This window comes from Phyllobates terribilis, unplaced genomic scaffold, assembly GCF_046119375.1.
Source record: "Phyllobates terribilis strain yellow unplaced genomic scaffold, ASM4611937v1 Scaffold_437__1_contigs__length_1545540, whole genome shotgun sequence".
Classification (NCBI taxonomy): Eukaryota; Metazoa; Chordata; class Amphibia; order Anura; family Dendrobatidae; genus Phyllobates; species Phyllobates terribilis.
Window position 1 is genome coordinate 391933 of NW_027363197.1, and position 13300 is coordinate 405232.

A 13300-nucleotide genomic window follows, 5' to 3' on the forward strand; every position below is an offset into this window, starting at 1 on the left:
GGTGTGTGTGCAACAATATACTGAAAGGTCAATTATATTGTGCAGCTTATCTCACCACCTGTAGTTATTTAGGTGAAAGCTCCAAAATGCTTGCCTAATATGTCTGTTTATCCAAAAGGAAGTAAAAAGGGAGAGCTAGAAAGATAGCATTGCATCACATTACATGGCAATGCAATGCACAGTTGCTGAAGTTGAACCAAAATGAGCTTGTAATCTGGCTTCTGCAACTTTGAACATGAAAAATCCAATGAGGAGAAGAAAAGCAAAGCCAAAGAGTCCATCCCAAAATCCGACAAACAAGCAAAATGAACAAAAAACATTGAATTCAATTCTTTCTGATTTTAGAAACTGCATTAAAGAAGGGGTGCACCGGTCCTGGAGATACTGCAATACCAGGTCAATGCGTGGAGTGGACAGAGCAAGCTCTTTTTCCATCTCCCTGTTCTAAAAATCCATTTAATATATGGTCCCCAGATAGGGGACGTATCAGATATTAAACTGATAAGAACAGATACTACACTTGATCTTAGCCAAAAGGCCGAGAAGCGATAACCAGAATTGGTTTCAAACTACGGAGCCACCCAAGGATCCTGAAAAGTCCATTTGTGGAGATGAGCTCCTGGACTCCCGTTAAGAAGACATGTTGTCAACCTCTAGATCCCTTACATGCCTGCACTTTTCGGCTTGCTGCTGCTGCAATCCACGCGTTTTAGATCTGCATAACTCCACCTCTTTAAACACAGCACCTTCACCCCCTGCTGTTCCCACCCGCCTCAACACCGTTGGAAGGGAGGAGAACCAATTAAGGCGGGGGGTGGGGTGGAACGAGCAGCTGTCTACCCTTAGCAGGAGGGCTCCTGATTACATACCTCTCCTGCTGCTGCTGCTGCTGGCTGTCCAGCAGCAGACTGAAGGTGGCTGCTGCTGTGCACAGGTATATAAAGGCTCAGAGCCTATTATGACACGCGCAGCCAGCGTTCCATTGCCACATTCCATCTACTGCAGGCAGGATACCTGGCTGGCTGAATGTCGCTGAGAAGCTCACAGAGACCGCCATAAGCAACAGTTTAACAGAATGCCACAGACTAATCAACCAAACTTTTTGGGTTGGGTTCTCTTTTATAGTCTGCAGGCATTAAATGAAAGAAGTCAGTGTTCCAGCAGAAGGAGACAACGTTTCAGAAAAGGCATTGTAGCAAACCAAAAAAGAAATTTTAAGCGCAGCAGAGTAACCAGCGCACATACCTGTTAGCTCCGGTGAGTTTAAAAGGCTGCTGTTGATAACAAGGGCATTTGCTAAATAGATGGTGTGTGTGCAACAATATACTGAAAGGTCAATTATATTGTGCAGCTTATCTCACCACCTGTAGTTATTTAGGTGAAAGCTCCAAAATGCTTGCCTAATATGTCTGTTTATCCAAAAGGAAGTAAAAAGGGAGAGCTAGAAAGATAGCATTGCATCACATTACATGGCAATGCAATGCACAGTTGCTGAAGTTGAACCAAAATGAGCTTGTAATCTGGCTTCTGCAACTTTGAACATGAAAAATCCAATGAGGAGAAGAAAAGCAAAGCCAAAGAGTCCATCCCAAAATCCGACAAACAAGCAAAATGAACAAAAAACATTGAATTCAATTCTTTCTGATTTTAGAAACTGCATTAAAGAAGGGGTGCACCGGTCCTGGAGATACTGCAATACCAGGTCAATGCGTGGAGTGGACAGAGCAAGCTCTTTTTCCATCTCCCTGTTCTAAAAATCCATTTAATATATGGTCCCCAGATAGGGGACGTATCAGATATTAAACTGATAAGAACAGATACTACACTTGATCTTAGCCAAAAGGCCGAGAAGCGATAACCAGAATTGGTTTCAAACTACGGAGCCACCCAAGGATCCTGAAAAGTCCATTTGTGGAGATGAGCTCCTGGATTCCCGTTAAGAAGACATGTTGTCAACCTCTAGATCCCTTACATGCCTGCACTTTTCGGCTTGCTGCTGCTGCAATCCACGCGTTTTAGATCTGCATAACTCCACCTCTTTAAACACAGCACCTTCACCCCCTGCTGTTCCCACCCGCCTCAACACCGTTGGAAGGGAGGAGAACCAATTAAGGCGGGGGGTGGGGTGGAACGAGCAGCTGTCTACCCTTAGCAGGAGGGCTCCTGATTACATACCTCTCCTGCTGCTGCTGCTGCTGGCTGTCCAGCAGCAGACTGAAGGTGGCTGCTGCTGTGCACAGGTATATAAAGGCTCAGAGCCTATTATGAAACGCGCAGCCAGCGTTCCATTGCCACATTCCATCTACTGCAGGCAGGATACCTGGCTGGCTGAATGTCGCTGAGAAGCTCACAGAGACCGCCATAAGCAACAGTTTAACAGAATGCCACAGACTAATCAACCAAACTTTTTGGGTTGGGTTCTCTTTTATAGTCTGCAGGCATTAAATGAAAGAAGTCAGTGTTCCAGCAGAAGGAGACAACGTTTCAGAAAAGGCATTGTAGCAAACCAAAAAAGAAATTTTAAGCGCAGCAGAGTAACCAGCGCACATACCTGTTAGCTCAGGTGAGTTTAAAAGGCTGCTGTTGATAACAAGGGCATTTGCTAAATAGATGGTGTGTGTGCAACAATATACTGAAAGGTCAATTATATTGTGCAGCTTATCTCACCACCTGTAGTTATTTAGGTGAAAGCTCCAAAATGCTTGCCTAATATGTCTGTTTATCCAAAAGGAAGTAAAAAGGGAGAGCTAGAAAGATAGCATTGCATCACATTACATGGCAATGCAATGCACAGTTGCTGAAGTTGAACCAAAATGAGCTTGTAATCTGGCTTCTGCAACTTTGAACATGAAAAATCCAATGAGGAGAAGAAAAGCAAAGCCAAAGAGTCCATCCCCAAATCCGACAAACAAGCAAAATGAACAAAAAACATTGAATTCAATTCTTTCTGATTTTAGAAACTGCATTAAAGAAGGGGTGCACCGGTCCTGGAGATACTGCAATACCAGGTCAATGCGTGGAGTGGACAGAGCAAGCTCTTTTTCCATCTCCCTGTTCTAAAAATCCATTTAATATATGGTCCCCAGATAGGGGACGTATCAGATATTAAACTGATAAGAACAGATTTTTTTTGAAAGCCCGAATTCGTGTACAAAACCCGAGTGCGCTTAAAAAAGTGACAAGTGCCACAAAAAAAGTGCACTAGGATGCTGGTCTTCTTGAAACCCTCTCCAAAAGGAGAAGGGTCCCCCAAACCATTCCCCGTCCCTCCGAGCCAAAAGGCCACAGCGAGGAACAGGGACAAAAAGCCACCTCCAGCCGAAGCCAGAGGCGACCCAATCTTACCCCCAGCACCTGCCCGAGTTCTCACCCGAGCAAGGCACTGGGAGCCAAAGACTGTGCTCCCCTCCCGGAAGAGGGGAGCCAACAACGCTCTCCTCCCGAAAGAGGAGAGCCAGGGGGGTTCAGGGGGGAGCGGAACCTGATGGCCACACACTCCCCCCCTAGACCTGCCAAGAGAGGAACCCGTAAGGGAACCGCATCCCGACAAAATCCTAGTAGGACGTGACACACGTGAATAAGTGGACACACAGTGACAAAGAAATTAAATAAATAGTGAAGGTTTCACAGTATAAAACTGCCCGGACCTTCGACCGGGAATTGAAAAATTCCCCATCCTAAGGCCAGAAGGCCCGGAATAAGGGTGTGTGCGAAGAAAGAAAATTTGAAGTGCTTGTGCAAATGTGCCATAAACTCAAGTGGGGTTCCCAATCCCAGTGAGTTAAGGCACCCCAGGGTCACCACTCCTGGGGCACTTCACACTTCGGGCTTTCGATCTTCCCCGGCCCAATGGCGTCGATCCTGGGGGGCCATGCTTTCCACCAGATGACTATATTAGCCACCTGGCGTACTAACAAGCGCCTAAACCCCAGTGTGCATAATGTATCAATCTACTAGGGCGGCCAACATCCAAAACCGCCTTTTCAAAAGATACTACACTTGATCTTAGCCAAAAGGCCGAGAAGCGATAACCAGAATTGGTTTCAAACTACGGAGCCACCCAAGGATCCTGAAAAGTCCATTTGTGGAGATGAGCTCCTGGACTCCCGTTAAGAAGACATGTTGTCAACCTCTAGATCCCTTACATGCCTGCACTTTTCGGCTTGCTGCTGCTGCAATCCACGCGTTTTAGATCTGCATAACTCCACCTCTTTAAACACAGCACCTTCACCCCCTGCTGTTCCCACCCGCCTCAACACCGTTGGAAGGGAGGAGAACCAATTAAGGCGGGGGGTGGGGTGGAACGAGCAGCTGTCTACCCTTAGCAGGAGGGCTCCTGATTACATACCTCTCCTGCTGCTGCTGCTGCTGGCTGTCCAGCAGCAGACTGAAGGTGGCTGCTGCTGTGCACAGGTATATAAAGGCTCAGAGCCTATTATGACACGCGCAGCCAGCGTTCCATTGCCACATTCCATCTACTGCAGGCAGGATACCTGGCTGGCTGAATGTCGCTGAGAAGCTCACAGAGACCGCCATAAGCAACAGTTTAACAGAATGCCACAGACTAATCAACCAAACTTTTTGGGTTGGGTTCTCTTTTATAGTCTGCAGGCATTAAATGAAAGAAGTCAGTGTTCCAGCAGAAGGAGACAACGTTTCAGAAAAGGCATTGTAGCAAACCAAAAAAGAAATTTTAAGCGCAGCAGAGTAACCAGCGCACATACCTGTTAGCTCAGGTGAGTTTAAAAGGCTGCTGTTGATAACAAGGGCATTTGCTAAATAGATGGTGTGTGTGCAACAATATACTGAAAGGTCAATTATATTGTGCAGCTTATCTCACCACCTGTAGTTATTTAGGTGAAAGCTCCAAAATGCTTGCCTAATATGTCTGTTTATCCAAAAGGAAGTAAAAAGGGAGAGCTAGAAAGATAGCATTGCATCACATTACATGGCAATGCAATGCAAAGTTGCTGAAGCTGAACCAAAATGAGCTTGTAATCTGGCTTCTGCAACTTTGAACATGAAAAATCCAATGAGGAGAAGAAAAGCAAAGCCAAAGAGTCCATCCCAAAATCCGACAAACAAGCAAAATGAACAAAAAACATTGAATTCAATTCTTTCTGATTTTAGAAACTGCATTAAAGAAGGGGTGCACCGGTCCTGGAGATACTGCAATACCAGGTCAATGCGTGGAGTGGACAGAGCAAGCTCTTTTTCCATCTCCCTGTTCTAAAAATCCATTTAATATATGGTCCCCAGATAGGGGACGTATCAGATATTAAACTGATAAGAACAGATACTACACTTGATCTTAGCCAAAAGGCCGAGAAGCGATAACCAGAATTGGTTTCAAACTACGGAGCCACCCAAGGATCCTGAAAAGTCCATTTGTGGAGATGAGCTCCTGGACTCCCGTTAAGAAGACATGTTGTCAACCTCTAGATCCCTTACATGCCTGCACTTTTCGGCTTGCTGCTGCTGCAATCCACGCGTTTTAGATCTGCATAACTCCACCTCTTTAAACACAGCACCTTCACCCCCTGCTGTTCCCACCCGCCTCAACACCGTTGGAAGGGAGGAGAACCAATTAAGGCAGGGGGTGGGGTGGAACGAGCAGCTGTCTACCCTTAGCAGGAGGGCTCCTGATTACATACCTCTCCTGCTGCTGCTGCTGCTGGCTGTCCAGCAGCAGACTGAAGGTGGCTGCTGCTGTGCACAGGTATATAAAGGCTCAGAGCCTATTATGACACGCGCAGCCAGCGTTCCATTGCCACATTCCATCTACTGCAGGCAGGATACCTGGCTGGCTGAATGTCGCTGAGAAGCTCACAGAGACCGCCATAAGCAACAGTTTAACAGAATGCCACAGACTAATCAACCAAACTTTTTGGGTTGGGTTCTCTTTTATAGTCTGCAGGCATTAAATGAAAGAAGTCAGTGTTCCAGCAGAAGGAGACAACGTTTCAGAAAAGGCATTGTAGCAAACCAAAAAAGAAATTTTAAGCGCAGCAGAGTAACCAGCGCACATACCTGTTAGCTCAGGTGAGTTTAAAAGGCTGCTGTTGATAACAAGGGCACTTGCTAAATAGATGGTGTGTGTGCAACAATATACTGAAAGGTCAATTATATTGTGCAGCTTATCTCACCACCTGTAGTTATTTAGGTGAAAGCTCCAAAATGCTTGCCTAATATGTCTGTTTATCCAAAAGGAAGTAAAAAGGGAGAGCTAGAAAGATAGCATTGCATCACATTACATGGCAATGCAATGCACAGTTGCTGAAGTTGAACCAAAATGAGCTTGTAATCTGGCTTCTGCAACTTTGAACATGAAAAATCCAATGAGGAGAAGAAAAGCAAAGCCAAAGAGTCCATCCCAAAATCCGACAAACAAGCAAAATGAACAAAAAACATTGAATTCAATTCTTTCTGATTTTAGAAACTGCATTAAAGAAGGGGTGCACCGGTCCTGGAGATACTGCAATACCAGGTCAATGCGTGGAGTGGACAGAGCAAGCTCTTTTTCCATCTCCCTGTTCTAAAAATCCATTTAATATATGGTCCCCAGATAGGGGACGTATCAGATATTAAACTGATAAGAACAGATACTACACTTGATCTTAGCCAAAAGGCCGAGAAGCGATAACCAGAATTGGTTTCAAACTACGGAGCCACCCAAGGATCCTGAAAAGTCCATTTGTGGAGATGAGCTCCTGGACTCCCGTTAAGAAGACATGTTGTCAACCTCTAGATCCCTTACATGCCTGCACTTTTCGGCTTGCTGCTGCTGCAATCCACGCGTTTTAGATCTGCATAACTCCACCTCTTTAAACACAGCACCTTCACCCCCTGCTGTTCCCACCCGCCTCAACACCGTTGGAAGGGAGGAGAACCAATTAAGGCGGGGGGTGGGGTGGAACGAGCAGCTGTCTACCCTTAGCAGGAGGGCTCCTGATTACATACCTCTCCTGCTGCTGCTGCTGCTGGCTGTCCAGCAGCAGACTGAAGGTGGCTGCTGCTGTGCACAGGTATATAAAGGCTCAGAGCCTATTATGACACGCGCAGCCAGCGTTCCATTGCCACATTCCATCTACTGCAGGCAGGATACCTGGCTGGCTGAATGTCGCTGAGAAGCTCACAGAGACCGCCATAAGCAACAGTTTAACAGAATGCCACAGACTAATCAACCAAACCTTTTGGGTTGGGTTCTCTTTTATAGTCTGCAGGCATTAAATGAAAGAAGTCAGTGTTCCAGCAGAAGGAGACAACGTTTCAGAAAAGGCATTGTAGCAAACCAAAAAAGAAATTTTAAGCGCAGCAGAGTAACCAGCGCACATACCTGTTAGCTCAGGTGAGTTTAAAAGGCTGCTGTTGATAACAAGGGCATTTGCTAAATAGATGGTGTGTGTGCAACAATATACTGAAAGGTCAATTATATTGTGCAGCTTATCTCACCACCTGTAGTTATTTAGGTGAAAGCTCCAAAATGCTTGCCTAATATGTCTGTTTATCCAAAAGGAAGTAAAAAGGGAGAGCTAGAAAGATAGCATTGCATCACATTACATGGCAATGCAATGCACAGTTGCTGAAGTTGAACCAAAATGAGCTTGTAATCTGGCTTCTGCAACTTTGAACATGAAAAATCCAATGAGGAGAAGAAAAGCAAAGCCAAAGAGTCCATCCCAAAATCCGACAAACAAGCAAAATGAACAAAAAACATTGAATTCAATTCTTTCTGATTTTAGAAACTGCATTAAAGAAGGGGTGCACCGGTCCTGGAGATACTGCAATACCAGGTCAATGCGTGGAGTGGACAGAGCAAGCTCTTTTTCCATCTCCCTGTTCTAAAAATCCATTTAATATATGGTCCCCAGATAGGGGACGTATCAGATATTAAACTGATAAGAACAGATACTACACTTGATCTTAGCCAAAAGGCCGAGAAGCGATAACCAGAATTGGTTTCAAACTACGGAGCCACCCAAGGATCCTGAAAAGTCCATTTGTGGAGATGAGCTCCTGGACTCCCGTTAAGAAGACATGTTGTCAACCTCTAGATCCCTTACATGCCTGCACTTTTCGGCTTGCTGCTGCTGCAATCCACGCGTTTTAGATCTGCATAACTCCACCTCTTTAAACACAGCACCTTCACCCCCTGCTGTTCCCACCCGCCTCAACACCGTTGGAAGGGAGGAGAACCAATTAAGGCGGGGGGTGGGGTGGAACGAGCAGCTGTCTACCCTTAGCAGGAGGGCTCCTGATTACATACCTCTCCTGCTGCTGCTGCTGCTGGCTGTCCAGCAGCAGACTGAAGGTGGCTGCTGCTGTGCACAGGTATATAAAGGCTCAGAGCCTATTATGACACGCGCAGCCAGCGTTCCATTGCCACATTCCATCTACTGCAGGCAGGATACCTGGCTGGCTGAATGTCGCTGAGAAGCTCACAGAGACCGCCATAAGCAACAGTTTAACAGAATGCCACAGACTAATCAACCAAACTTTTTGGGTTGGGTTCTCTTTTATAGTCTGCAGGCATTAAATGAAAGAAGTCAGTGTTCCAGCAGAAGGAGACAACGTTTCAGAAAAGGCATTGTAGCAAACCAAAAAAGAAATTTTAAGCGCAGCAGAGTAACCAGCGCACATACCTGTTAGCTCAGGTGAGTTTAAAAGGCTGCTGTTGATAACAAGGGCATTTGCTAAATAGATGGTGTGTGTGCAACAATATACTGAAAGGTAAATTATATTGTGCAGCTTATCTCACCACCTGTAGTTATTTAGGTGAAAGCTCCAAAATGCTTGCCTAATATGTCTGTTTATCCAAAAGGAAGTAAAAAGGGAGAGCTAGAAAGATAGCATTGCATCACATTACATGGCAATGCAATGCACAGTTGCTGAAGTTGAACCAAAATGAGCTTGTAATCTGGCTTCTGCAACTTTGAACATGAAAAATCCAATGAGGAGAAGAAAAGCAAAGCCAAAGAGTCCATCCCAAAATCCAACAAACAAGCAAAATGAACAAAAAACATTGAATTCAATTCTTTCTGATTTTAGAAACTGCATTAAAGAAGGGGTGCACCGGTCCTGGAGATACTGCAATACCAGGTCAATGCGTGGAGTGGACAGAGCAAGCTCTTTTTCCATCTCCCTGTTCTAAAAATCCATTTAATATATGGTCCCCAGATAGGGGACGTATCAGATATTAAACTGATAAGAACAGATACTACACTTGATCTTAGCCAAAAGGCCGAGAAGCGATAACCAGAATTGGTTTCAAACTACGGAGCCACCCAAGGATCCTGAAAAGTCCATTTGTGGAGATGAGCTCCTGGACTCCCGTTAAGAAGACATGTTGTCAACCTCTAGATCCCTTACATGCCTGCACTTTTCGGCTTGCTGCTGCTGCAATCCACGCGTTTTAGATCTGCATAACTCCACCTCTTTAAACACAGCACCTTCACCCCCTGCTGTTCCCACCCGCCTCAACACCGTTGGAAGGGAGGAGAACCAATTAAGGCGGGGGGTGGGGTGGAACGAGCAGCTGTCTACCCTTAGCAGGAGGGCTCCTGATTACATACCTCTCCTGCTGCTGCTGCTGCTGGCTGTCCAGCAGCAGACTGAAGGTGGCTGCTGCTGTGCACAGGTATATAAAGGCTCAGAGCCTATTATGACACGCGCAGCCAGCGTTCCATTGCCACATTCCATCTACTGCAGGCAGGATACCTGGCTGGCTGAATGTCGCTGAGAAGCTCACAGAGACCGCCATAAGCAACAGTTTAACAGAATGCCACAGACTAATCAACCAAACTTTTTGGGTTGGGTTCTCTTTTATAGTCTGCAGGATTAAATGAAAGAAGTCAGTGTTCCAGCAGAAGGAGACAACGTTTCAGAAAAGGCATTGTAGCAAACCAAAAAAGAAATTTTAAGCGCAGCAGAGTAACCAGCGCACATACCTGTTAGCTCAGGTGAGTTTAAAAGGCTGCTGTTGATAACAAGGGCATTTGCTAAATAGATGGTGTGTGTGCAACAATATACTGAAAGGTCAATTATATTGTGCAGCTTATCTCACCACCTGTAGTTATTTAGGTGAAAGCTCCAAAATGCTTGCCTAATATGTCTGTTTATCCAAAAGGAAGTAAAAAGGGTGAGCTAGAAAGATAGTATTGCATCACATTACATGGCAATGCAATGCACAGTTGCTGAAGTTGAACCAAAATGAGCTTGTAATCTGGCTTCTGCAACTTTGAACATGAAAAATCCAATGAGGAGAAGAAAAGCAAAGCCAAAGAGTCCATCCCAAAATCCGACAAACAAGCAAAATGAACAAAAAACATTGAATTCAATTCTTTCTGATTTTAGAAACTGCATTAAAGAAGGGGTGCACCGGTCCTGGAGATACTGCAATACCAGGTCAATGCGTGGAGTGGACAGAGCAAGCTCTTTTTCCATCTCCCTGTTCTAAAAATCCATTTAATATATGGTCCCCAGATAGGGGACGTATCAGATATTAAACTGATAAGAACAGATACTACACTTGATCTTAGCCAAAAGGCCGAGAAGCGATAACCAGAATTGGTTTCAAACTACGGAGCCACCCAAGGATCCTGAAAAGTCCATTTGTGGAGATGAGCTCCTGGACTCCCGTTAAGAAGACATGTTGTCAACCTCTAGATCCCTTACATGCCTGCACTTTTCGGCTTGCTGCTGCTGCAATCCACGCGTTTTAGATCTGCATAACTCCACCTCTTTAAACACAGCACCTTCACCCCCTGCTGTTCCCACCCGCCTCAACACCGTTGGAAGGGAGGAGAACCAATTAAGGCGGGGGGTGGGGTGGAACGAGCAGCTGTCTACCCTTAGCAGGAGGGCTCCTGATTACATACCTCTCCTGCTGCTGCTGCTGCTGGCTGTCCAGCAGCAGACTGAAGGTGGCTGCTGCTGTGCACAGGTATATAAAGGCTCAGAGCCTATTATGACACGCGCAGCCAGCGTTCCATTGCCACATTCCATCTACTGCAGGCAGGATACCTGGCTGGCTGAATGTCGCTGAGAAGCTCACAGAGACCGCCATAAGCAACAGTTTAACAGAATGCCACAGACTAATCAACCAAACTTTTTGGGTTGGGTTCTCTTTTATAGTCTGCAGGCATTAAATGAAAGAAGTCAGTGTTCCAGCAGAAGGAGACAACGTTTCAGAAAAGGCATTGTAGCAAACCAAAAAAGAAATTTTAAGCGCAGCAGAGTAACCAGCGCACATACCTGTTAGCTCAGGTGAGTTTAAAAGGCTGCTGTTGATAACAAGGGCATTTGCTAAATAGATGGTGTGTGTGCAACAATATACTGAAAGGTCAATTATATTGTGCAGCTTATCTCACCACCTGTAGTTATTTAGGTGAAAGCTCCAAAATGCTTGCCTAATATGTCTGTTTATCCAAAAGGAAGTAAAAAGGGAGAGCTAGAAAGATAGCATTGCATCACATTACATGGCAATGCAATGCACAGTTGCTGAAGTTGAACCAAAATGAGCTTGTAATCTGGCTTCTGCAACTTTGAACATGAAAAATCCAATGAGGAGAAGAAAAGCAAAGCTAAAGAGTCCATCCCAAAATCCGACAAACAAGCAAAATGAACAAAAAACATTGAATTCAATTCTTTCTGATTTTAGAAACTGCATTAAAGAAGGGGTGCACCGGTCCTGGAGATACTGCAATACCAGGTCAATGCGTGGAGTGGACAGAGCAAGCTCTTTTTCCATCTCCCTGTTCTAAAAATCCATTTAATATATGGTCCCCAGATAGGGGACGTATCAGATATTAAACTGATAAGAACAGATACTACACTTGATCTTAGCCAAAAGGCCGAGAAGCGATAACCAGAATTGGTTTCAAACTACGGAGCCACCCAAGGATCCTGAAAAGTCCATTTGTGGAGATGAGCTCCTGGACTCCCGTTAAGAAGACATGTTGTCAACCTCTAGATCCCTTACATGCCTGCACTTTTCGGCTTGCTGCTGCTGCAATCCACGCGTTTTAGATCTGCATAACTCCACCTCTTTAAACACAGCACCTTCACCCCCTGCTGTTCCCACCCGCCTCAACACCGTTGGAAGGGAGGAGAACCAATTAAGGCGGGGGGTGGGGTGGAACGAGCAGCTGTCTACCCTTAGCAGGAGGGCTCCTGATTACATACCTCTCCTGCTGCTGCTGCTGCTGGCTGTCCAGCAGCAGACTGAAGGTGGCTGCTGCTGTGCACAGGTATATAAAGGCTCAGAGCCTATTATGACACGCGCAGCCAGCGTTCCATTGCCACATTCCATCTACTGCAGGCAGGATACCTGGCTGGCTGAATGTCGCTGAGAAGCTCACAGAGACCGCCATAAGCAACAGTTTAACAGAATGCCACAGACTAATCAACCAAACTTTTTGGGTTGGGTTCTCTTTTATAGTCTGCAGGCATTAAATGAAAGAAGTCAGTGTTCCAGCAGAAGGAGACAACGTTTCAGAAAAGGCATTGTAGCAAACCAAAAAAGAAATTTTAAGCGCAGCAGAGTAACCAGCGCACATACCTGTTAGCTCAGGTGAGTTTAAAAGGCTGCTGTTGATAACAAGGGCATTTGCTAAATAGATGGTGTGTGTGCAACAATATACTGAAAGGTAAATTATATTGTGCAGCTTATCTCACCACCTGTAGTTATTTAGGTGAAAGCTCCAAAATGCTTGCCTAATATGTCTGTTTATCCAAAAGGAAGTAAAAAGGGAGAGCTAGAAAGATAGCATTGCATCACATTACATGGCAATGCAATGCACAGTTGCTGAAGTTGAACCAAAATGAGCTTGTAATCTGGCTTCTGCAACTTTGAACATGAAAAATCCAATGAGGAGAAGAAAAGCAAAGCCAAAGAGTCCATCCCAAAATCCAACAAACAAGCAAAATGAACAAAAAACATTGAATTCAATTCTTTCTGATTTTAGAAACTGCATTAAAGAAGGGGTGCACCGGTCCTGGAGATACTGCAATACCAGGTCAATGCGTGGAGTGGACAGAGCAAGCTCTTTTTCCATCTCCCTGTTCTAAAAATCCATTTAATATATGGTCCCCAGATAGGGGACGTATCAGATATTAAACTGATAAGAACAGATACTACACTTGATCTTAGCCAAAAGGCCGAGAAGCGATAACCAGAATTGGTTTCAAACTACGGAGCCACCCAAGGATCCTGAAAAGTCCATTTGTGGAGATGAGCTCCTGGACTCCCGTTAAGAAGACATGTTGTCAACCTCTAGATCCCTTACATGCCTGCACTTTT

At 45.2% G+C, this 13300-nt stretch overlaps 9 non-coding genes and 2 pseudogenes across 9 annotated transcripts; all 11 read right to left on the reverse strand.

Annotated features, from left to right (window-relative positions):
- Positions 1-359: 359 nt before the first annotated feature.
- LOC141228618 (U2 spliceosomal RNA) lies at positions 360-550 on the reverse strand. The gene has a single exon (XR_012295425.1). It is a non-coding gene; the product is annotated as a U2 spliceosomal RNA (small nuclear RNA).
- A 1115-nt stretch (positions 551-1665) lies between these two features.
- LOC141228619 (U2 spliceosomal RNA) lies at positions 1666-1856 on the reverse strand. The gene has a single exon (XR_012295426.1). It is a non-coding gene; the product is annotated as a U2 spliceosomal RNA (small nuclear RNA).
- Positions 1857-2971: 1115 nt separating this feature from the next.
- LOC141228421 (U2 spliceosomal RNA) lies at positions 2972-3175 on the reverse strand (annotated as a pseudogene).
- A 762-nt stretch (positions 3176-3937) lies between these two features.
- LOC141228497 (U2 spliceosomal RNA) lies at positions 3938-4029 on the reverse strand (annotated as a pseudogene).
- Positions 4030-5144: 1115 nt separating this feature from the next.
- LOC141228620 (U2 spliceosomal RNA) lies at positions 5145-5335 on the reverse strand. Its single transcript, XR_012295427.1, has one exon. It is a non-coding gene; the product is annotated as a U2 spliceosomal RNA (small nuclear RNA).
- Positions 5336-6450: 1115 nt separating this feature from the next.
- LOC141228621 (U2 spliceosomal RNA) lies at positions 6451-6641 on the reverse strand. Its single transcript, XR_012295428.1, has one exon. It is a non-coding gene; the product is annotated as a U2 spliceosomal RNA (small nuclear RNA).
- Positions 6642-7756: 1115 nt separating this feature from the next.
- LOC141228622 (U2 spliceosomal RNA) lies at positions 7757-7947 on the reverse strand. The gene has a single exon (XR_012295429.1). It is a non-coding gene; the product is annotated as a U2 spliceosomal RNA (small nuclear RNA).
- A 1115-nt stretch (positions 7948-9062) lies between these two features.
- Positions 9063-9253, reverse strand: LOC141228623 (U2 spliceosomal RNA). Its single transcript, XR_012295430.1, has one exon. It is a non-coding gene; the product is annotated as a U2 spliceosomal RNA (small nuclear RNA).
- Positions 9254-10367: 1114 nt separating this feature from the next.
- LOC141228625 (U2 spliceosomal RNA) lies at positions 10368-10558 on the reverse strand. Its single transcript, XR_012295432.1, has one exon. It is a non-coding gene; the product is annotated as a U2 spliceosomal RNA (small nuclear RNA).
- Positions 10559-11673: 1115 nt separating this feature from the next.
- On the reverse strand, positions 11674-11864 carry LOC141228627 (U2 spliceosomal RNA). The gene has a single exon (XR_012295433.1). It is a non-coding gene; the product is annotated as a U2 spliceosomal RNA (small nuclear RNA).
- Positions 11865-12979: 1115 nt separating this feature from the next.
- On the reverse strand, positions 12980-13170 carry LOC141228628 (U2 spliceosomal RNA). The gene has a single exon (XR_012295434.1). It is a non-coding gene; the product is annotated as a U2 spliceosomal RNA (small nuclear RNA).
- Between the last annotated feature and the right edge of the window lie 130 nt (positions 13171-13300).